Source organism: Apus apus, chromosome Z (assembly GCF_020740795.1).
Source record: "Apus apus isolate bApuApu2 chromosome Z, bApuApu2.pri.cur, whole genome shotgun sequence".
Classification (NCBI taxonomy): Eukaryota; Metazoa; Chordata; class Aves; order Apodiformes; family Apodidae; genus Apus; species Apus apus.
In genome coordinates, this window is record NC_067312.1 from 68795238 (window position 1) to 68820151 (window position 24914).

Sequence of the window (24914 nt, forward strand, 5' to 3'; positions counted from 1 at the left end):
CACAAAACCAAAACAAACAAAACACACACAAGACCAATACCAGAAAAACATCTTCTGCACCTACACTTGGATGGGGAATAGATATCCAGTTGATGGATGGATGGCAATGCTGGGCTACAGCAGTTTCAAACCTTAAGACAGCAACTATCTCCTTTCCTCCCTAGCAGCATGTATGTCTGCAGAGAGTGTCCTAATAAAGTGTCATTCTGCTAGCAGCCTCAGAATGGATACTGCATCACCTCTTTCACCTCCTCCCTCCACCACACTTTTTTCCCTGGCACGAGCTCCTGGCAGAATCATATACCTGTCCTGAGTTATTCAGGGGACCTAGAAACTCTTGCAACTACAGGGAACTGAGGAAGACAGCAGGAGATACTTTTTGTATCCAATCACAAAAGAGAAGTTTTGCAAAGTTGCCATTTTCAAGCTGTCTGCTAAAAATCGCCAAGGATCACCAAGACTTGGGTATTTCAGAGATCTTCACTGAAGCCCAGGAAACAAATGCTAGTCTTCTGAGATGCCAGAGCTGTGCATGAATACTTCCTCCTCTAAGAGAATTACTTATTCTAGAAACCACATGGTAAGGCATGAAAGAGTTTTGACAGTTTATTCATCACGGCTACTAACAAAACAAAATCACATTTAACAAAAAAGACAGCACTCGTTTCTCTCAGAATCTGTTTCTCTTCACTGACTCAGGTTAAACAAATCCGCTTTATTCCTACTCATTAGCTACCAGATACCTGAAATTCTACCAGAACAGATCCACATCCAGATATTAAGACGCACCATTCACTATCTAGAAAATAAAATTTTAAAAAAGCGTTACATTTATGACAGGATGTAAGAAATCTAATATTCAGTAAAACCACATTACAGAGAGGTGAAAGCTAGAGGCAACACATAGCATGTAGCTCAGAGAATGAATAAAAAACCAAACACAAGTGTGTTTAGAGCTGTGAATTTTACAAGTGATACAATAAGTGTACTTCACTCACAAGCTGTATCATTCATGTGCTAATGGAAATTACCAGACTTTGATGACATCAGTCCTTTCTAAGAAAAATAAAGCAAGTTCTTAATGGTTTGATTTGTTTGATTCTGAACAAATTATTTCCAGCAGTAAAAGTCGTTTTGGAGGGAATAAGCCTGGACTTCAGAAGACATACAAATTTATTTAGATTCAGTTAAGAAGTTGTTTTTCACAGCTTGCAAAAACTCGATTTCAAACTTGTTCCTAACACCTTGAGCTAACAAGCTGCTAGAACAGAATTAACATTGCTGAATAATTTAATGCTGACAAACTATCTTACCACCCACACCTACTATTCTCCCACTTCAACAACACAGTTTCACCACCTGAGTAAAGCAAAAACAAACACCAAATGGGCTACCCAGTTTTACATATGCCCTTAAAATCATTAACACATTTGTTGTCCTGGATTGTGACGTTAGTATCACCAATCACACCTTTCTGTGACTAAAATGCTAGGGGCTACTCAACAAAGCTGTATGCACAATTACTGGGAATACAGAATCTGCTGTCATGGTATTCTGACTCTCCAAAACAGCCCAAAGTAGACATCCATCTGTCATAAAAAAAAGCTTCTCTCTGTTTTGTCATGAGAATATTTTTGGACTGATAGCTAGGTCTTCTGTAAACACAGTCTGTTTTGTCCTGCAGGATGCAGTTTGAACAGTTTAACAGAGTGTTTTGGGGATGGTTATGGCAGGACATAGTCATTTCCACTTCTCTGGTATGGCCTCTCATAGGAACTTCTCAGCTTCCAACTTTAACTTAGATTCTTTTGTCTCCTTTGACTCATTTATATCCCTATACAAAAGTAATGTGAACTCTTCACCATACAGTTAACAGTATCTGAGGAAAAGGAAGTCGGGCTTCATTATTAAGTTAGTACTTCACAAATTAAAATCAAGGTCCTCTTTGGAAAAATTAATCAATCCACAGCTTATTTCAGCCTGTCTGTCTTTTGCTAATGTTTTTCAGGATTTTTCGAGAGTTCTGCCGTCAAATGTTTCATTTTCTCTTGATCTCTCGAAGAATGAAGGAGCACACCACTGCCATACAAATCAAACAACATTGAATAAAATAAGGCTGCTCCTACTTCTAGACAGGTCTGAGGTTCTCTGTTGATACTGACAGATGATGCAGTGTTTCCCATGTTCTTCAAATTGTCCTGACAGCATGAGACAGACAGCTGAACCAAACACTAGGAGAGGAGCTGCAGAGCTTTCCTCCATCTCCTGCCTCTTTTTCCAGTAGAAAATGAGTTAGCTGGCCCACAAAGGAAAAGCTGCTGTCAAACAGGGTTCCTAATGACACTGTAATCACTTTAGATTTGCAATTAAAAATCAAGATTCCTCATGTTCTTTGACAGAATTCCTTTTTTGGTTGCTGCAAACCAACCGTTAATATTTCCACAAACTTCTGGGGGGAGAAAATGGCATTTAGTAACTATTTAGGAATATTTTCTATGGACAGCAAGATTACCACGCAATATCAGGATCAGTTGTAGGCACAGGAAATTTCTGGACAACTGTGCAAGATCCTAAGGGCACCAAACTTTTGCTCAGTCCCATGGTTTCAGACCCGCAGACTCAGTTTCAGTCTTTGCTGACATCCAGAGGAAAACCACTCTGGGCAGTCCCTAGATGTATTAGTGTTTCACAGACACACAGAGTCACAGAACCATTCAGGCTGGAACAGGCCTTGAAGATCTTCAAGTCCAACCACAACTCTATCAGCCATTAACCTAATGCTACCAGTTCCAATGCCTGAGCAGCGTCCCTCAGCACCACATCTACAGGTCTCTTCAACACCTTCAGGGATCGAGACTCAACTACCTCCCTGGGCAGCCTATTCCATTGTTTAATCACCCTTTCAGTGAATAATTTTTTTCTAATATCTAATACAATCTCTCCTAGTGCAACTTGAGCCCATTCCCAACCTACTCCTGTTCTGGTGAAAGCTTTGAGATGAAGGGAATCCAATCTCCTTTCTGTAGATGAGGAGAGACTCTGGGAGACATGCAGATTATTTCCTCAAGTGGTAGGGCAGGAAACAGTTGCCCATTCTTGGTTTTCTTACAGCTTCTCCACCAGTCCACAACAGGTCCAAAGAGGAGTAACATATTCAGGGCCTGTCAGTTCCAAATGCACAGGTGAGCCTGATTTACTGTGGCATTTCCACCATTAGCAGAAGCTTGGTGTTTTGCTGAGATTAGCAACGGGATTTCAAGGAAAAGTCTTCTCTTATGCTTCCCGTATGGGAGAACAGTTGTCATGCTTTAAAGCATGAGATTTTAGATAAAATCACCTATTTCACGTGAAAGAAGCCCTATACAGATAAAGATGTGAGGACAGCAGCTGTATTAATTTAATCTCTGGTAATAATTTTTCCAGGTTCCACCAGAAACATAATGTTAGGAAAAAAAAAAAAAAAAATTGAAATCTGTTTTATTTCTAGGTGTCTTTCTATACATTTACTTAAAATATATTTTCTTCAAAAGAGTTCCTTCCATTAAAACTCAAAAGGGAAAAGCAGTTTTCCCTTGACCATGGTTCACTGCCCTTCTTTCATCTTCCTACAGTACACAGTTTCTAGCTATTATCTCCCAGTAGATTGTCTTTCACTGGAGATCAGGCACATTGCCTTAGAAGAAAAGTTGTTTTCTATTAATCAGTTCTTTAATTCTTGCTAATGTTCTACACTGCTGACAGTAACTGAAACATTATTGGCCAGTAATGAGGTATTGCCACATTTCACTGCACTGTGACATCACTACTGCTGTTGTTTCCCTTAGTTCCCTCATCATCACTGTCTTTCTCTGTAGACAGCAATTTCATGTGGAAAGATTTCATGCTTCTTTGCCATTAAAATATACTCCCACTTTCCCTAGTCCACATTGGAAGAGTCTAATTTAGTCAGCCTGTTTTTCTTTAGCTGGGCTTTGTGAATGGAGACCTACGCTGCCACAGCTTTGCAGCCTGCACTGTTGCTCACACCCACCACAGACTGAGCTGAGTGAAGATCTGCTGCCTCAACTGCAGTGGCACAAGTACCACATAAGCAGAGAGCAATGGCAAATTGTGAACTTGATTTCTTAGCAGCGGCTTGTAGTCCTCATCTAACATCCCTTGTTTTTTGCAAAGTTCTAGAACACGATCTAGAACCCATCTGACCTGATGGGAGTGACCAAGTCATCCCAAATTTGAAAGAAATGCCATGGGCTTCATGGGGATGGAGATGCAGCACTTGGCAGGGGTCTGATCCATCTTAACCTCTCCCTCCAGATAAAGGAGAGGCAGAGAAGTGGCTGGGGCTCAGCAAAAGTGTTGCTCAACAGAGGAAACACCACTAGAGGCAATGCTTAAATGGACCAGCTTGATCTCAGCCACTGTGTTACCAGGACAGGAGAGAGATGTTGCCACTAATTTCTTGCTGCGGTGCCATCCCACCACAGATTGTGCTTTCCAAAGCCCTGCGAGATGGTGGGCTACCATCGAATGTGATCTATTGTTCCGTTGGATTGAAGTTGTTTAAAGGTCACACAGTCAGAAGAGGAGGCTGGGCATACCAACACTGGCATCAAACACACTGGCAAGATTTAGCCAGTCTGCCAAGAAATGGGGGAAGCTGAGGCACCTCCTCCAGCTGGGCTCTGCACCAGGCTGGCTGCCACTGGTGCCCAGAGTGATGGTGCCAGGTATTCCATGGCCTAGAAACACCTGAGCTGTGCTTCTGCAGGTTCCTCACAAAGACCAAGCACGTTGCTTGAAGATATACCCAAGCTACCTTAAAATTTGCTAATTCGGATACCCATGGCCACACAGATTCAACAGGAAGCCAGCAGCAGAGGTGGATATTCCACATAAAAACCAAGCTGCTCTCCTGGATTTGATATTCCACAGTTATGCTGTTGAAAGAAGATGGTTTAGCCAGCTTAGACGCTGGCCATGCCTGCATGAGCTATTCCCACATCCTAACTGTAATGAAATCCTGTGCTATATGCATGTACTTTCTGTATTTTGGGGCACTGACATGTACAGCTGACTGCAAGGAGCACCAACTAAAAATTCTTGCAGCTGCTGAAGTTACTCAGAGGACAAATGCTTACAGTCAAATCCCAAACACAGTGGATCTTTGACTGGACACAGTTCAATACTGTGTGAAGGGCACAAAGCAGCATCTGAAAGATAAATTAGTATTTCCACATAATATCAGGAATGCCTCACAAGCGTGAAAAATAGAACAGAGATAAATACAAAAGGTCAAGAAAAACATCCCAAACTCTTCACTTTCCAAGCGAAGTCCTGGAAACTGGCACATTTCTCACGACAAGCAAATGTGCAATTTATTTTAAAATCTGTATTTCTTCCATGTTTAGGTTTCTCCTGGGACCTCACACAGTGTTAATCAAATATTTTGCTGTTCTGGAGATAATGTTGTAAATTTGTATACGCTCCGAAAGGCAAGAAGTTTATATTGACTCAATCAAAAGGCACCACCTTTGGTAAAACCTGTATGCATGGAATAAAAAAGTTTCTCATTTGCATTAAATTACCCATAAAAAGCCCAACATTATAACTCAGTGTAGGCCTGCTGAATTTTCAGTGTATCAAAAATAATTATACATTTCAGAGCAATTTTGCATGAGCCAGTGACTTTTCTCCTTTGCAAGTATATTCAAGCATTCAGATGCACTGGAGAACTACATTATTAAATGTGCTGCAGAACATGTTAAAATGGACTGCTGCTGAAAGTTTGTTTTGCATAGTTGTTCCATTTCTGACTCTTGCTAATGATGTTGCTATTACTTCAGTCTAAATCATCACTTATTCATCTGACTGGGGGGCAAGAGGGAAGGAAAGAGGGAAGAAGTATCACCAGGCTGAGCAGTGCCTCTGGTCAACAGAGAGCAGGGACCTCCACAGAGGTCATCTGCCTCCTGGGGTTGCTGCTCTGAGATGGTACCACTGCCCTCAAAAGGCTAGACAAGGCCACAATCCTCCTGCTTGCTCTGCCTGTGCCAGCAGGCCAGAAATGCAGCTGTCACATTGCTGAGAGATGATCAGAGCATGCACAAAGCACTGGCAGAGAAGGTCCTCCGTCCAACAGAAGTAGCTCTTCCCTGGCCTCGCCTCCCTATCAGGAGGAAAAGCAGCAAACTCACTATCCCACAGACTTCCCCCTCCCCAAGTGTCCTTTGTTTCACTACCACACTTGCAGGACCAGGGAGGTGACCCTGCCCCTCGACTTGGCCTTGATGAGGCTGCACCTTGAGCACTGGGTGCAGTTTTGGGCACCACAGCATAGGAAGGACATTGAGGTGCTGGAGAGGTTGCAGAGAAGGGTAACGAGACTAATCAGGGGTCTTGAAAACCATCCTTATGAGGAGAGGCTGGTGGAGCTGGGAATGTTCAGCCTGGAGGAGGCTGATGAGAGACCTCATGGCTCTCTGCAACTACCTGAGAGGAGGCAGTGAGGTGGGTGTTGGCCTCTTCTCCCTAGTGACCAGTGATAGGACAAGAGGAAACGGGGTCAGGCTGTGCCAGGGAAGGTTCAGACTGGATATCAGGAAAAATTTCTTCACTGAAAGAGAGGTGAGGCATTGGAACAGGCTGCCCAGGGAGGCGGCGGAGGCAGCATCCCTGGAGATGTTCAAGGAGCAGTAGATGTGGTAATTTGGGAGATGGTTTAGTGGTCACAGGCATGTAGAGCTGACAGTTGAACTTGATGAACTTGAAAGTCTTTTCTAACTTTAATGATTATATGATTTTCCACATTTGCTTTGCAGGTGTGCCAAGCTGTACCTCTTTAACCCCCATGCAGCACAGATACATACAGTCCATATTTAAAGACTAAAGGACATAATAATTACTTGTTAAACAAACAAACAAACAAAACCACAACAAACCAAACCAAACCCAAAACTAAACAAAACTACATGAAACTCATATAAATGCAGATGCAGAGGAGGATTTAAAAGGCATTGTTGCATCATTATACTCCTGACCCCTGATCCACAGCTGCATTTCTTCCTGTGGTGACAAGTTAGGCGCTTCCATTTGAGCTTGCCCATTAAGTGGCATCAGACCTTGCCTTCACCCTTTTGCCTGGAAAATACCTCCATCAGAGGAGGTTGCATCTAAAGAGCACTGAGGCACCATCAATAGATTTTTATGATCTTTAAAGTGCTACAGTTACAGAAAAGGGGAAGAGCATGCTTTTCTGTCACCTGCAAAAGTGCTATCCTTTCTGCTTCAGAGGGCAACAGTGGAGAGAAAGGTGGGAAAACAAAGAGCCAGTTTGGATGGATTCCCAGGCCTGTGAACTCAGTAAGATTTGTCCATTACTAACATACAATGCTGTCCATCTTCTCTCCTTTAGAGATTTGCTGTCTTCTAAAATGGGCTGGGAAGGAACACTTCCCCCCTTCAGCCTGAAAGGACTGTCTCCTTTCTCTGCTCAGGAGAGATCCTGGCCTCTGCCACTGGCCAGATTACATTAAAACAGCAGCTTCTCTTGAAATACAAGAACTTTCCTTTCCTCTCATGCTTCCTGAAATTTTTCCTTCTTCCTAAAAGTATCATGTGGCACAATTTGACATATTATTTCTGGCACTTTTGCTCTTTGTCGGAAGACTGAGAATCCTCAGGCATGAAATACCAGGTGAATCACAAAACCAGATCAATGTGATCAAAAGTGATAGGCCAGACTCTCAAGAAACAGACATTGATAAAACTCTGCTGAAACCCTTGGAACTAAGCCAACCTAAATTAAATTAAAAAAATTAAGGACGTGGTAGGCCAAATACACTGTTAATTTTTAGTCTTGTTTGAAGTGGTGGAATGCAACAGTTTGTGCTGAGAGATGCTGTGTGTGTTTAAAAGATGTCACATTTCTTCACAGTGCTTACATTCCCTTCATCTAACATTTCCCTCACTATCACATCCCACCTTTCTATCTAATACCCACATTACTTTTACAGTGTTTTCTCTCAAAGTTTTTCATGCAGTAATTAACACTGGTTGGAGGTGCTTTTGAGAAAGCTACCAGAGAAGTATGGTGTTTCTTGGTTTGACTGATGAAAGCACATATTCTTCAAGCCTGTCTCCCAGACACTGGTTTGTGGAATTAAGACATGTGCAGACCTGAGCATATGGACAAGAGCTCTCATGCTGAACTTACATTCAGACATGGGATTCCTGGCTGCCCATATTAAGATTTCTCAATCTCTACCAGCTGGACCTTTACTGGACACCAGATGACCAGGTGTGATAGAGTGGCTGTGTATCACATTCTCCATGTAAAAATACTACTTCAGCATTTGCTGATAAAAACATGGAAAGCTCTTAAGTCTGTTTTTTCCTCAATTTCATTCAAGTAGAAGATAAATCCCAGACCCACAACAACACTTTGTGAGCCATTAATAAGGCACAGAAGGTGACAGAACTCTAAAAGACAGATTCAGTTTATGGAAACCTGTAGTGCAACAACAAACTTAAAAGGTACATAGGTTTCATAATGCATTTGGTGCAGTACATGTGAGAAGGTCAGAGCTCTGAATCATGTTAAGGGCAGTAAACTCCTCCAGTTCTCCAGGAATTTGAGAACATCAGGATGCCACATGAGCATCAAAATTGGCAGCAGCTGCCCGTTCAAGATAGGTTGGTATGAGTCTTTCACAACGTTACACCTGAAAGCCTGATGGTGTGAGTTCATGAGATGTTAATATCTCACCAGCACTTTGTAGAAGTTACAGGCATGAAATACAAGATGTCTCTGTAATAAAGTCTGATGGACTGTTCCCAGGCTGATCATTATTATTCTCCAGCTACTGCTGACTCAAAGGAATTAACATGAACCGTTTTCCTGATAGATACTTTCACCTTCTAGTAAATTAGACAGATTGCAGGAGACAAATCCTGCATACTAGTATGGGACGTTTTGGAAAGACAGATGAACTGAAAACACTGTAGGAAGAAAAAAAAACTTACTCCTATACTGATGCAGATACCTAAACCTTGTCTGTGCTTTTAAATGTTTCCTACTCCTGCTACCTAGGTACATAAAAAAATAAGAAAAAACCCATTTTGATCATATTGACAAGGTAGTATGGAGCACTTCACCTCACCTCTCATTCATATGCTAGCCACTACCACCTGTGTGGAGACTGTGCTCCAAACAATCTGGTTAGAGTCTGCTTTTAATTAGCTAGTAATTTATTCTGCAGCATAGAAGGCCATGTGCTGTTCAACAGCTGATTTTTACTCTGCAATAATTTGTTTTCATGCTAAAAGATCTTCAAGGTCAATAAAGATGGGTAAAAAATGTTATAATGGTTTGGAACACGAATTTTAAAATAAAATGGAGGGGTAAACAACATATTTCTCACAGCTTTGTCTTAGTAGTGTGTAGACACATTTCTTGCCTTGACACTTGCAGGCTGACAGCATCTGTGCTGTATTTTGCTCTGCAAGTAGAAAGAGGGGAAGCTGAAACTGATATTTGTTTAGGTCTTTTTTTTTAAGCTAGCTTTATATAGTGCACACCCAGCAGGCATGCAGAAACTGAAATCTATAAAAACCTTGTTTTTCATCTCCTTTTCCAATGCAAACCCTGGATGTGTTTCAGATTTGTTATCATTTAAAATCAGGAGACCAGATCACTGTGCATGACACTGCTCTGCTTGTGGGCACTTGCTCCAGTTTGCCCCAGCTGCAACCAGGGGCAAAACATAGGAGGTTTTAGAGATGTGTTTTACTCTTGCCTCAGCCTGATAAGTATCAGATTGCATCGGCAAAGAGGTGGTTTTTTTTTTTTTTTTTTTTTACTAAAGTTTGCTAATTTATTGCCTCTCTGCTGTTTTCCCAGGCTAATCTTTTAAGACAGTGAGGACAGCTGGTTTCCTGCCCAGCTGTACTGCTCATGTGTCTGGGTGTGAACAAGTATCTGGCTTTATGAAAGCTACACCTGGATGGTGAAAACAGGCTGTGATACAGCTGGCATACAAACTGTGTTCTCTTCCATACCCTGGAAGGTGGGGTAGTTACCAGAGAGGGGTTAGTTACCTGCAGGGGATTTTTTGTGTAAAGAATAAATACATCTACTCCAAGCTGCATTCAGTGAGTCCATCAGTGCCATTACCAGCTTATTTCTGCCTGCTTCACAAACATTTTGTTTGCTAGGTTTGGTTTTGACTTTTCTATCTGACATGGTTTTCACCCAGATTCTGATGCTCTGGCTCTGGCTAATGAGCGTTTGAGGTCTGTGCCATTCCTTGCCATAAGTTGAGATCTCCTGTGATAGTTCTTACTTCTTAAGGACACCCTCCTTTCACTCTAACTCCTCCAAGTAATCCCATGCAACTGCTCACTTTAACACCCTGAATTTGAACAACACTAAAGCAATGTTCTACTTCCAGAAAAATTTCCATCAAGATTAAAAAACTGTTTGTGATTCCTTACTCTTCTCTACGCAGGAGTAGCAAAAACTTCAAAACAGACTAATTTATCTTCCTTCCTTCAAGTGCCTCTGCCTGACGAAAACATGAAAGACCCCTGGAGACCAGAAAGGAGAAATTGAGAGCAGCAAGAAATTCAAAACAAAATTATAACTCCCAGTTCAAGCATATCTGTTCGCTTCCTTTTCTTCCACTCTTCCTGCCCCAGCCAGTTTTCCTACAGAAATAAGGAATGCCGATGCTTCCCTGACCACCTGTGCATTGGTTGTCATTTTTAGTTTGACCAGAAAGCCAAAAGGTGATTAGTTGCTGCAGGAAAGTAGGTGGCTCTGTAGAACTGGGAAGTCACACAGTCCTTGCTAAAAGGAAACTGACCGCAGGAAAAACATGATCAAGCAAGATTCAGATTTATAAAGACTCTTAACTGCAAACAAAGCTTTCACCAGCACTTAGATCATTCTCCATATCTAGCTGCATCCATCAGCCTGGAGAGAAATCCTCAGGAAACAAAGCACTCTTAATTCTGCTGTTTATTGAACTATTCCCTTGTTGGTAGTGCACCACTTGCACCTACCTTGGACCGCAGGCTCCTGGAGACAAGTCCCCACTTCGTTTTGCTTGTACAGCAACAAGCACTGTACAAAACCTCTGGCTAACCTTCTCTATCCAGGACATCTGGCATGCAACCCAAACAACCCCTGTTTGTTTTGATGTGGCAAAATCAAGTTCCTCACCTCAGTTACCAGGAAGATTTAGTCAGGCTTCAAACAAAACTGTAGTGAATTCAAACAAAACAGCTGGCACAGCACAGAATAACTACACCAGTAAGAGCTGTGGTTCAGAAGGAAGGTTTTCCTTTCAGGCCTGGTGTCCTGGTTTGAGCCAGGATTAAGCCAATTTTTCTTTTCACTGATTTTTTTTTTTCCCTTCAGTAAGCTTTCTTTTAACTAGCAACTGTGTGTTCTGCTAGGCTGATAAGACAGTGGAATGTTTTTCTAACTACTGAGGTTTCAAGGTTACACCTTCACTCTGCCGGCTCAGACACTATGGGGAGATCTCTCACCCCCCCCGTGGGAGGCTGAGTTAGACAGACAGCAAAATTGGCCAAAGATATTCCATTCCATATATCTACGTAAGCTCAAAGGAAGGTCAGAGATCATAGAAGACAGCTTCCTTCTTCTTCTCGTTTTCTCTTCCGTCCATGGCCGGCGTCCGGGGAGGACTCTGCTCATCCATCACCGTCGACTCTTAGGCTCGAGCTCTCCTGACCCTCATAACTCTCTGCTTTTCTCCAGCAGCAGCTCCGGGATTCCTCGGGACTCTTCCCAGTTCAGGGGAGTGCTGTGGGAGTTGCTGGGGGTGGGGGGAGGCGAGAGGCTTTTGCCCATATCTGAATATATCTGTATATAATTGTATATATTTTCTTGTATGATTCATTAGTGTTTTAATTAAAGCTGTGTAGTTTAGTTTTCAATCCAGCCAAGTCTCTCTCTTTTTCTCTCTCTCCTTCCCTGCCTGGGTTGGGGAGGGAGGGGATCGAGAGCATTGTTGTCAGACCTGAGTCAAACAGTGACACCTGGGTATATTTCCAGGCAGTAAGATGACCAAAAAAAAAGCTGCAGAAATGGATGCAAACATAATGCGTAGCCAACAGATTAACTTGTTCATCTGCCATTTCTGCTACGCTAATTCAAGCGCTGAAAAAGCATCCTGCAAATTGATGCATGTACAGTATGTGGTCTCTTAATTGGTTGTTAAGGTTAGAAGAATACTAATGAAGAAACAAGAAAATGATTTGTTATTACCATGAGCAACTTCAGACTTCAGACAGCTTCAGTGTAGACTCTGTAAATTGTATATTTATTTGTGGTCTGTTAGCAAACTTCCACAAGAAAGGGCTAGAAAGGAAAAAAACCACCAAAACAACAACCGTAACAAAACAAAACCAAAACATCCTGCAAAACAGCTTTTGTGCCAGTGCTGACACACTGTTTATGATTTCCTAATGCTGAGGTTGAATCTGGGTCATGTCAGAGCAGACCAAGAAACATTCTGAGGAGGCAGAACTTCATCAGGCTGCTTTGGTTTTCTAATTTTTGGAACTAACCTGGGAGTATAAGAGGACAAACTGCTACTTCAGATGGCCAGGAGGCCAAGAGACACTGAATCTGGAAAGAGAAACCTTCAGTGACTGCATCCGGGGAGAAGAATTCCAGCTTGTGGGTAGAATTCCCCATTGCCTCACTGCTTGTTACTTTTTACAGTGCTGCTACAGGCAATGCAGTCAGAATTACAATCTCTTTCACCTGATTTTTACAAATGTAAAAAAGGCAGTGGTCATTTAGGGCTTCTTCTTGCAGTGTGTTGCACACCTATTTCTAATGCAACATAAGGTGTACTGAGGACAACAGAACAAAGGAGTACACTGAGACAAGCCTACATCAATGGGATGCTTCTCTGTCAGATCTTTTGGTGTATTTCTGTCTCTGTCATCCTGTCAGCTGCATAAACCTACTCTCACAATAATCAGATTCTTGCTTTGCACTCTCTAGGTTGTATCACACAATGCTTTGCACATTTTCATCCAGACTGTTTAAGGGCACAGATCAAGAGAGCTACAGAAATGCAGATTGTGGTCATATAATCAGGGCAATGCTAGCAAGAAACTTGCCACTCATGAGAGGAGCAAAATTCAGCCTGATTTTTCCAGCCCTTATTGTAAGAAGTAATTGCTCTTGTAGCATTTAATGCAAAAAGAGTTGTCTTTTCTGGCAGCTAATCCCTGGCAGATGGAGACACAAGTTTGAAGCTTAATGCTTTAGTGATTCTTTATTGTGTCAGTGGTGTGGAAATACCCAGTGCAAAGCAAATGTATTACACATCAGTAGGACAGAACCAATGAATAACAAAGCAGTGAGATAACTCAGAAACACCATTTCCTTTCACTATATATACCTTCTTCTTAGGGATTCTGCTCCAGACTTTCCCCATTGAACATAAGAAGTCTTTCTCACTGCCTCTTTCTCATGGGTCTGGTACTTTCCTGAGTATTGCAGAAGGTGATAGCTGTCAGAACTTCCCTTTCTGGAAGAAACAGGTCTATTGATGAGTAGGTTTAGAATTTACTAATACTCCATCCCTCTTCAGCGTTTATTAGCGAGTTTGTGAAGTTGAATAAACCCTGTTGTGTTAAGAAATCTGGACGAATTATTTCTTTCAAAGTTTGGTGAGGGCTTTTTTTCTAGCAGGATGTCCCAAGCCAGGAAAACTGATCTTCTTCAGCCTCATAACTTGCTCCCACAACAGAGGAGATCTCTGAAAACCAAGCATGCCTCTTAGTGACATCTGCTGGTAACTAACACCCAGCTCTGCAGGGGCAGGTCAGGGCATATTCCAGGCATGCAGGGACATCCCAGGCTGCTCCACAACTACTTGTGCTCTTGCCTTAAGCATGGCATACAGACAAAGCACTAAGAATTAACAGATAAAACAAATCTGAATTACATGCATCCACGTGTCCCCTACAGTTCCACAAATTCATCTTTAAGTAATGTTTTTCTTGGGATTACTCCAGATTTGTGAGTTTAAGCGGATCATGCATGAGAATTAGTAAACCTGCAGATAAAAATATTTATAAAGAAACCCTGAAAACACTGCTGCTTAATGACCTTATAACATCAGGAGGGGCTTAAAAGTCCTGCATTTTTACTAGAAAATGCTCTGGGTTTCATGAAGGAAAGACAGTTCCTCTCCCACTGATCACACGTGCTTTCACTGGTCACAGACATGCAGTAGGGCCAGAGTTGGCAACAACTCTGCTGTCTTTGTGAAATTGCAATCACCTCCCTCAGGATCCACTGTGATTTAAGGAGACCACCTTGTCTCTGAAGCATGAAAAAGTGTATTTTGGAAAGAGGAGTCTGGTCCCTTCAGAACTCAGCCTTCCTGTTAGTGGTTCAACTAGGAGGTCACTTGGCACAGTGGCTTGGGCCAATAATTATTGATTTCTTGCTGCTCTGCTATTGATGGTTTTGCTGTGTCAGGTTTTGTTGGGGAGGAGTCACTAGTATGTTTCACTTGGACAGTCTTGCCTGTTTTCTTGTTTTAACAGATTCTACCATCCCTTTGGAGCCCAGAGCATTTTTTAAAAAACTTAAATCAGCAACAGAAGGCTTGGCTAGGAAAGTCCTGCTGTGCTGGACAGGATGCATGCTTGGCCCACAGTGATTCTTGTGAGCAGGAGTTCAAGAAAATGCAGCTTCTAATCCACACACTTGCTCCCCTCAAGCTTCCTCTCTGTTTCAGTAGCAGCACGGAGTTTTCTACACTCTCACAGAGCAGTCACAGAATCATAAACTTGTTTAGGTTGTAAAAGACCTCTAAGATCATTGAGCCCAACCATCATTTATAATATTTTTAGCTAAACTCCCTATTCCTGTCGATGATGCAAATGTTCTCTGAAGAATTTCAGTACAGGGCTGAAGTGTGCTCCTGCAGATAGCATTTCAGAGACTGTTAGCAGGATGATGCTGTGCCAGTGGCCCCTCTGCAGGAGCAAACACAGTAGTTTGCCTCTTTCATTCTCAGCCCCATTTGCTCGTAGTATCATCCTTAGCCTTGGGCTGCTGTTGTTTCCTTCTTTCATGCCCTCCTCACACACAAGCACTCCTGCACTGGCACCAAACAGCCCAGTTCAGGTGCTTTCTAGAAAGAGGCAAGAGGACAAAAAACACATCCTCAGGCTATGTCTGGAGATGATGGAGAGTACCAGCATGATCTCTGAATGCAGTGACTTGGAGCTAGCAGAACAAATCTAGCAAAATGAAAAAAGTTGGGTTTATGGCACAGAGTTATATACTTCTTGAAACCATAATCTGGCTTGTCTGCTGGAGCAGTTGTAGACACCCTGATTTTGATAATCCTGTCTAACCACAGAACTGGTTATATACCTCCACTGCTGCTGTTCTCCAAAATATGCCACGGAGCTGTATGTCCTAACAATGTGGTTAGGGTGGTACAATCAGTCTGGAGAGAGGAAGAGGCAGGCCAACAGGAAAAAGGAAAAAGAAAGAAGCAAGTACAGGTCAGAAAGGCATGAATGCCTCAGACAGGATCTGCACTTACTGTGGCAGATTGTTTCAGAACCAGATCCTGGGAAGCTTTTCTGCACATTGGTGGCATTTTGGCTTAATGCTGATTTTCACAATGGTTTTACCTTCACTCACAAGGTTACCATGGAAACTTCTATGCCTGAGAAGCTGGAAAGACCCAGATGTAGGACTGCAGCATACATAAATCAGTAAGCAGTGAAGTAAGTCGGAAACAAGCAAGGGATTCAGATGTGCACCATTTCATACAAGCCATACCTGAACCCATTTCAGAGGGCAAGAAAGTTGCCTTATGCTTGCAGAAGCTGTGAGTTATAGAAGCAAGGCATAGGGGAGTTTAGAGGACGCTAAACTGAAATCTAGAGAGCACAAGGAAGATACAATCTTCTTGCATGAAATAATTTATTATTAGCATCACCCTAGAGTCTAAGTACATCCAGCTTTCCCCCTCTTGCCCCAGGCAATAATTTTTGCTTTCATAGACTTGAGACCACAATCAACTTCCCATCTTTCCTAGTAAAATAAACTAGTTTTAACCCATATCTCTTAAGGGAATAACTCTCCTGCATCTTCTTTTTCCCCACACTGTTCTCTTCTCCACTTCATCTCAATTTCATGAAGTCAAATAAAACAGGATCTGATTTGCTGGCTTGACCTAACATGCACTTTGGGATGCACTATGTGGTAGCATTTATTTATTTTTTTTCTACAAGTGAGAAGGACATGTCATGCAAAAAAGAGGATTCTGCCTCTGAGCTACACAACTGTCAGTTACTAGCAGCAGCAGAGAGTACCTCATACTCTATGGGTGACAGACAAAAGACTGGGGAATGAGGTGTTGCAAAAGTGGACTTAGTGGTTTAGCTCCTTAAGTTGTTTAACTCTTCACTTAATAAAAAAAGGTATTGTCTCCATTAAACAAATGTGAAATATTTTACATAATAATTTTGATTAAGTCACTGATGCTTCTAAAAAAATTAAGATGCATAAAGAATTAAGCTCCTTGCTTAGGAAGGCACCTTCTTGCTTTCTCTCTCTCCTGCATACATGGCTCTCAGCTACAGCATCTCTGACAGCCTTTTGATGGCTAGTAGCTGCATGCTTACAACATCAGCTGTGGGTAAATTTTGAGAGTAAAACTAAGGACTGCACTCCTTCTTTCCTGAGCACTTAAACTAACCTGCTAAATGAATTTACTCCACTTCTTGGTGACCTTCGGGGGTTACACCTGCAGTCTTAGCTCTCCCTGCTTAAAACACACAGCTTTTTTGTCAAGGGTAGCCATGCACCATGCAGCCTTCCTGTCAATCATGTCTCAGGAGACTGGAGGATAAAACATGCCATTTGCAGTTACTCTTCACAGGACACAGCAGACAGAGCCTGTGCTTAGACAAACAGAAAGCAATTACATATGTTGTTAAGTAGGCCATTTGATCACTTTATTGCGTAACAAGTTGTTGTTGTTGTTGTTTTATCAACTGCCCTTAATCTTTTCTTGTAGTAAAGTCTTATTTTCCATTACTGTCTTTCCAAAAAGAGAGCCTCTGTCTTTGCAAAATTTTCTTTTCTAGCTCTGAGTTGTTCGTGGTGGCAAGGTTTGATGGATGTACTGGAGTTTTCATTAGTCAGGTATTTGCACAGCAAGGCTCCTGTTTGACTTTATATGCAAGGAGATGAGAAGCAGTAATTTCCATTGAAAACAAAAAAGGAAATTAATCCTGGTAGTGTGAGAAAGGCAGCTCACAGGGATTCACATCATCATGAAAGTCAATTTGCAGTAGATCACTATGCCAGGAGAGACAGGACACCAGAGGTGCTTCATACACAGGGTACCTGCATTTCCCTAGCCCAATATATAGCATTTATGTGCAGCTGCAGCCCAGAAGACCAACTCCATCCTGGGCTGTATCACAAGAAGTGTGGCCAGCAGGTGGAGAGAGGTGATTCTGCCCCTCTACTCTGCCCTGGTGAGACCTCACCTGGAGTACTGTGTCCAGCTCTGGTGCCCCCAGCACAAGAAAGATGTGGATCTGTTGGAACGTGTCCAGAGAAGGGCCATGAAAATGATCCAAGGGCTGGAGCAGCTCTCTTATGAGGACAGGCTGAGGGAGTTGGGGCTGTTCAGTCTGAAGAAGAGAAGGGGGGGACACCTCACAGTGGCCTTCCAGCACCTGAAGGGGCTACAGGAAAGCTGGGGAGGGACTTTTTACAGGGGCTTGCAGTGATAGGACGAAGGGTAATGGTTTTAAGCTGAAAGAAGAGAGATTTAGGTTAGAGATCAGGCATAAAGTCTTCAGTGTAAGGGTGGTGAGACACTGGAACAGGCTGCCCAGAGATGCTGTGGGGGCTCCATCCCTAGAGGTGCTCACGGGCGGGTTGGATGGGGCTCTGAGCAGCCTGTTCTAGTGGGAGGTGTCCCTGCCCGTGCAGGGGAGTTGGAACTCGATGATCTTTAATGTCCCTTCCAACTCCAAATGTCCTGTGATTCTGTGATTTGAGTCACTCAGTCTTTCAAGGGATGACCCCAATTCGTAATTATTTAGTCTTTTACTAAAATGCAAAATCTCTCCATGCTGCCCTCTTCTTTCTCCCCTGTCAAAAGACACAGTTTGGGGTTTGATACCAATCAAAGCAGGTGTGTTGAATGGGCAGTATCTAGCCGTCAAACAGGGAAGCTCTTCTCCCAGATCCAGCTAGAAAAACAGATCTTTTGAAAAAGGCACTTTCAATACCTTTGCCTTGGTGCTGCGTGTCCATACACAGTAACTCCAGAGCAATGGCTTTTGCCTTTTGTTCTCTGGATAATAATACCAACAAAAACTCACTACAAGATTCAGGGTCTTTATTGCCTTGCTGACAATTGCCAGATACATTTTAAAAGGCAAGTCACAGTTTTACAGGATAGTCCTGTTGCCTATAGGGTGATGGATATTTACAATCCCTGCCATGCCATGGAAAGGACACTTTAGAGAAATTTTGCAGAGATTGTCACAGAATGACATCAGATGTTCATCAGAAGCAGAGCTGGAGCACAATGGGACCTGGAGATCTTCAGTAGGTCCTCAGGGATCCCTTCATGGCAACATAAATCTGCATGCCCTGAGGCTGCTGTAGTTTGCCCCAAAGGTGAGAACAGTCTCTGCATACTGCCTGGCAGATAAAAGGCAGGCTGGAGCCACTTTGGATGTCCTGTGACAGCTTCTAACAATCCAACAGATTGCTTGCCAAGCAAACTGGAAGGGAAATTGACAAGTGGACTCTGTCTAAGTAAATTCTGTTGGATAATAATCTCATTCACTTTTTATGACAAAGAAATCTCACTGTAAAAGTCCAAATACTGCTGGCCATGTAGAAAATGCTCAAGAGTGACACATGTCAAAGGGATGATGGCAAATACTGAGATCAGCTGTACCATAGAATCATAGAATGGTTTTTGTTGGAAGGCACCTTAAAGATCATCTAGATCCAACTCCCCTGCAGGGGCAGGGACACCTCCCACTAGACCACATTGCTCCAAGCCCCATCCAACCTTGAACACTTCCAGAGATGGGATATCTACAACTTTCCTGGGCAACCTGTGCCAGCATCTCACCGCCCTCATGGTGAAGAATTTCTATGATTCTATGATAAATGGATGAATGTGGAAGAGAAACACAGTCTTCTCCATACTGGTTAATGGTCCACTGCTAGAGGTGATCCAGCATCCCAGATAATGCCTAGCAGCACCTGATTTTTTAATGTGCATGTTTTTGTAGACAAGTTTAAAAGGTCAGAGAGTTCACTAGAATGAAAGGAAGAAATCCTGTGCCTGAGGAGAGTTGTGATCCATGTTTACAGGGTTGGGGTCAGAGTTTTGCTGACCAGGTTCCTGAAGAAGCACTTTGCCCTCTCCAGGACTCAATTAAAAGGCCACTTTATTTTATAGTTGGAATTGTGCAGATTAGAAGGACTCATACAGATGCAACTCAAAAAGTGTAGTTTAGACTAGTTGCTACAGGAATCACTTTTCCATAGAATCTTATTGGAATATTACATCCCATAGGGTTTCACTGTAAATACATATTTTTTTTAAAAGTCAGCCTTGACTGGTGTAAATCCATTTGAATTCCAACTTGAATTATTTCCCCTCCTTTCTTTTCTTCCACAGGTACAACTGAATGCAAACATTGTTCTCACTGCAGTCACCTCATGATTTATCTGTTCTCCTTTTGGCAAATGGGTTTCCCCATTCCCTGTCTAGTGTGCCTTGCTGGGCATTTAAAAAAACTAGATCCTAAATAAAAGACTCCTAGTGGAGTATCCTGAGTGATAAGCATTATATAAAATTATCGGGTCAGAAGTATCACATTCAGTGACAGACAAGCCTCTAGTACAGAGAGTACTAGTGAGTACTAGTACAGTGTAACTAGGCCTGTAGTTACAGAGACTGTCATCTCTCCTGCCTTGGAGTTTCCTCAATTACTTTCCTCAGTGATTTACATTTAATCAATACCAAAAAAACAAATAAACCACAACAAACCAAACCAAAACCACACACATAAAAAAACTCCCAACCTGTAGTACAAAATCTGCCAGTGGCATTAGGCCATCAGCTGGTGTATATATATATACAGCAAGAGTATATTGACATGGTGATGACTGCTTCTCTACAGGACTGGCATAACCAGCTGCTGAGGGCAAAGTATCTGCAGAGGCAGAGCCATGGCATTGTGATTCCTACTGGAGCTCCATCACAGAGCATCCGCAGTCTTTCATTGACACATCCAGTTTCTGGCTTATAAGACTTAAAAGAGAAAAGATTATGCTTTTTGGATATAATCTCTTTAACATGAATGAAGAAAACAGGACCAAACTTTGGTTTTGTCCCTTCTTCCTGTTATTTTCCCCTTTTTGTGTTGTTTGGGTTTGTTATGGTTTTTTTCCCTACTCCCTAACTAAACCTGCTTGTACTCCCAATAATGGACTAAATTTAATCTCAGCTTGCAGGCATCACCAAAGAGAAAGAGGGGACTGAAAATGAAGTGGCAAGTGATTTACAAGTATCCCTGTGTTTCCAGAGCAAGAATTATTTCATTAAATGCCTGTTCATGAGGAGGTTTAATTGTCTGCTTGCATGTTTTTCCCTATTCAGATGGTCTAAGAGCCTTTGATTACCTGTCTTTCCAGTTCCACAGGTAGCTAATCAGACAGCATTTATAACTGAACTTGAGAAAATAAGTTTAAATAATTTATTCTACAATACTTTACATTACCATTTCATCAGCACCAGTGCCAGTTAAGGTTCATGCAGTCAGTGAAAGGGACATCTCAAAGTCATTAACAGAGTCACAAAATACCTTGCCTTTCTTGTTTAGGTCAGACCTTAGCCATTTTTTTTTCTACAGGCATCAGTTCCCACTCATTCCCTTAGGTCTTTAATCAGCAGAACAGTCACCATTAAAGCAATGGCCTTGAAACTGTGGTGTGTTCTCTTATGACAGGTAACCCAGCCTCATTTTCAGCTGTTTCCTGAAGAGGTTTTAGGTCAGCTTCATGCTGGGCAGACCTGCCCTCCACAGAGATTTTGCTTGTACTCATGCCCACACTATCAATCCTGAAATTTGAATAAAAACACCATTTAAGGCCCTCTTGTCAGTTATTTTAATAAACTTTGTTTTTTATTCTTAGTTTGCATTTCAGCTGTCAATACTGTTATTTCCCATTTTGAAGACTTTTACCTGTACCTATATATATTATTGATCTACCCTTGGGTGGTGAAAACTGCCTTTGGGGCTGACAGCTGACCTGGGGAGAATCCTGGCTCTTGGATGTGGAATTAGATTGAAAACTGGGGAAGTGTTTTTATTAAAAATTCTTACCTTCTTCTGTCCCTTACCTCCTTTACTTCCTCCATCCCTTCTGCCTCCCTTCCTCCCTTTCCTTCTTTTTACTTTCCTTCCCTCTTTATCTCTTTCTCTCCCTGTTTATCTCTCTTTCTGTCTTTTCCTTCCTTCCTTCCTTCCTTCCTTCCTTCCTTCCTTCCTTCCTTCCTTCCTTCCTTCCTTCCTTCCTTCCTTCCTTCCTTCCTTCCTTCCTTCCTTCCTTCCTTCCTTCCTTCCTTCCTTCCTTCCTTCCTTCCTTCCTTCCTTCCTTCCTTCCTTCCTTCCTTCCTTCCTTCCTTCCTTCCCTCCTTCCCTCCTTCCCTCCTTCCCTCCTTCCCTCCTTCCTTCCCTCCTTCCCTCCTTCCCTCCTTCCCTCCTTCCCTCCTTCCCTCCTTCCCTCCTTCCTCCCTCCCTCCCTCCCTCCCTCCCTCCCTCCCTCCCTCCCTCCCTCCCTCCCTTCCTCCATTCCTCCCTCCCTCCCTTCTTTCCCAACTCCCTGCCCCCCTTCCCTCTTTATCTCTCTCAAGCTTTCTTCCTTCCTCCTCCATACCTCATACCTCCAGGTTTGTCTTTATCCCATATTATGAAGCAGATCCTGAATAAATTCTGCTACTGACTTGACTTATTTATTCATTTATTTTCATTCCTCTTATCAAAATGTATGTCTCCACAACACTATATATATATATATAGGGGGTGGACTCCACGCATGTGAGTTATAGTCTGCTTCAGGGAGGAACAAAAGCCAAATGCAGTCCTCCTGGGAGAGGTGGGCAATGTGTCCCTGTCCTGTGCAGACCTGCTGCCCATCTCTGGGGCACAGCATTGGAGGGTGCTGACATCAGAGGCTGCCACCCTCTGTCTCCAGCCCTTCTCCCACCTGCACTGCCATCCACGGGCTCCCTTCTGTCCCCAGCCAGCACCAGGTTATCCTGCCACTGTGGTCTGCTGAGACAACAAGCAGTGCCCCAGCTTTTCCCTCCCATGGCTGGCCTTTGGGTAGGCTTGGGATGAAGGAGTCAGGAGGCCACCTGCACACCCTGTGCCAGCTCTGGCATGAGGACAGTCATGGCCCTGCATTGCAAAAGCCAACAGCTAACCTCAGCAGCCCCTCTTTAATTAGATTTTTTCCTGTCTATGTCTTTTTTAATCTGAAGTTCCCAGATTCCTTCACAGTCAGCTATTCCTTTTATTCCTTCTGGAAAGCAATATATATAGCACAGGGCTATAAATAAGACTAGCAATGTCATGGTAACCATGGTAACTGGTAGGCTTCAAACGTGGATGTGTGTGAGATTCATAGGAGGCTGCCCTTGACTTTACAGCCTGATGATCTGTCCTTTTGAGAAATTACACTGCTCCCAATTTGGATTTCTCACCTGGCACACACAAAAAAATATTTTTTCATTTTATAAATACTAAAAAATAATAAACTGGAGATTCTTTTGCCTTTTTTAAAACAATTGGGTGTTGAAAATAATGTCTGAAAATGGATATATTCTTCAGATGCTGATTGCAATGATGCTTTGAAAACTTTTTTATTTCAGATAAAGGGAGTAGCTGTTCCTGCTCACCATCTGTTCTACTTCTTATGTCTCATCTCTTGTGAGGGAGAATTCCATTCACTGGAAGGATGAAGAGGATTTCTGCTGCGCAGAATACCAAAGGTTCAATTTCTTAAAAATAAATTCAGCAACTGAAATTCAAAGAAGACCCAAGTGGGGTCTGTCAATAGCTGTACAGTAAAAAGGTGCTGATCAGTTCTCCAGAAGAAGTTGTAACTCATGGCACAATTTGCAGGTGAAGCAGGGGAGGCCCTTGGGTACCTTTGCAGCCTTGTCTCTGTGGTACAACGGCAACATCCATGTGGACAGTCTCTGTGGGCAGTGGCCAGAGGCCAGGCACTGATCTACTAGTGGTCAAGCACCAGTCTGCAGCTCCATCCCACACCTGCTGGCTCACTCTTCATCCCTGCCTCCTGCAACAGCAAAGCTGCTTCTGTCAGTCCCTGGATACTCATGCTACCACAGCAGCTCCCTGGTGGCTGCACAAACCCACCTGGGAAGTATGATGGGTGCTCAGATAGTTGGTCCCTACCGCCTCCTCAAGGCTGACCTGCCACCTGCCATGGTGGTGGCAACAGCACAGGCCTCCCTTGCTGTGTATCTCAGGGAGCATCCCCCTACCCTGCTTTATTACCTGCCCTTGTGGAAACACCAATACCAAAGTCTACAGCAATCCCTCAGGTTGTGGAGTTGTAACAGGCCTGGGACCGTTGCTGGGGAATGGTCCAGCATTCTGCTTAATTAGCCTAGATAATGATAGCTACAGCAGAGGACCTGAAGCTCTTAAAGGATAAACATTCATATGGAAGTAAACGGATTGCAGAGTCAATGTGTGAGCAGAGAGCACCGACAAGTTGCACCTCAGGAAAAGACCTGGGAAAAGCCAGACCTGAGAGGTCCCTGCTTGCACAATTCCTGTGTTATGGAGAAGACGTACAATCACTTTCCTGCACCATGGAGATGGAATGAGCTTGTCAAGACTAATCTTATTTTTTTCCTGCCAGGTTAACTGCTGCAGCCAGCTCAGTGCTGCACACTTGGCTGGACTTTACAGGGGCATCCACTGCCAGCAGTCGGGAAGAGAGCCTGGTGAGGTCCATCTCCACTGCACAGGAAGAAAATGAATTGTATATGCTTCTAGACAGTGGCTGAATATAGGGAATATAGGGCTCTCTCAGAAGTAAACCTGCTCTTGTTCCATGACCTTTAGAAAGAGCAAACTTGCACTCTGCTAGGTGAGGCCTTTGTACTAATGCAGGGATGCTGCTTGGACCAAACCACAAAGTTTCACTGTCCCAAAGATAGTTCAGCTTGAACAGTTTAGATACAGATGCTGCAAAATGATGTCGGGGGGGGGGAGAAGCACACTGCTCCATACTTTCAGGTTTGTTGGCAGCCCCTTGGAGATGGATCTAGGGGAGGAGGCAATTGCATATCTTATGGATGTTTGGCTGTTCTGCAGCACTTGGAAACTGCTGTTAAAGGCTGATGCTTCTCAGTCCACCTGTTCATGGAGATGTTTGAAAGGTGACCCTAACTTCAGTGGACCTCAGAAACACCTTCACAGTGATGTGACTTGTATTTTGGAGTCAGTCCTGAGACTTTGTGCCATTTTTCTCTTAAAATGCCTGTCCTTAACTCAGCATAGCTTGCAAGCCTTTCGCGATTGTAAATAAATGGGAGTCCATTAGAGAATGCTACCTGCATATATTGTGTGTGTGTGTGTAAAATGTACAGTGCTGGGGGGAAAGTAATATGAGTCAGACTGTTTCTTTCCAGTCCATTGAGACTTCCCGAGGGTCTGAGTTAATGCAAATACACCACAGATATTTTTCTCTCCTCTGGCAGTGCACGAGGCACGCGTGCTGCCTCCAGCCAAGCTGTTGTCTCTGC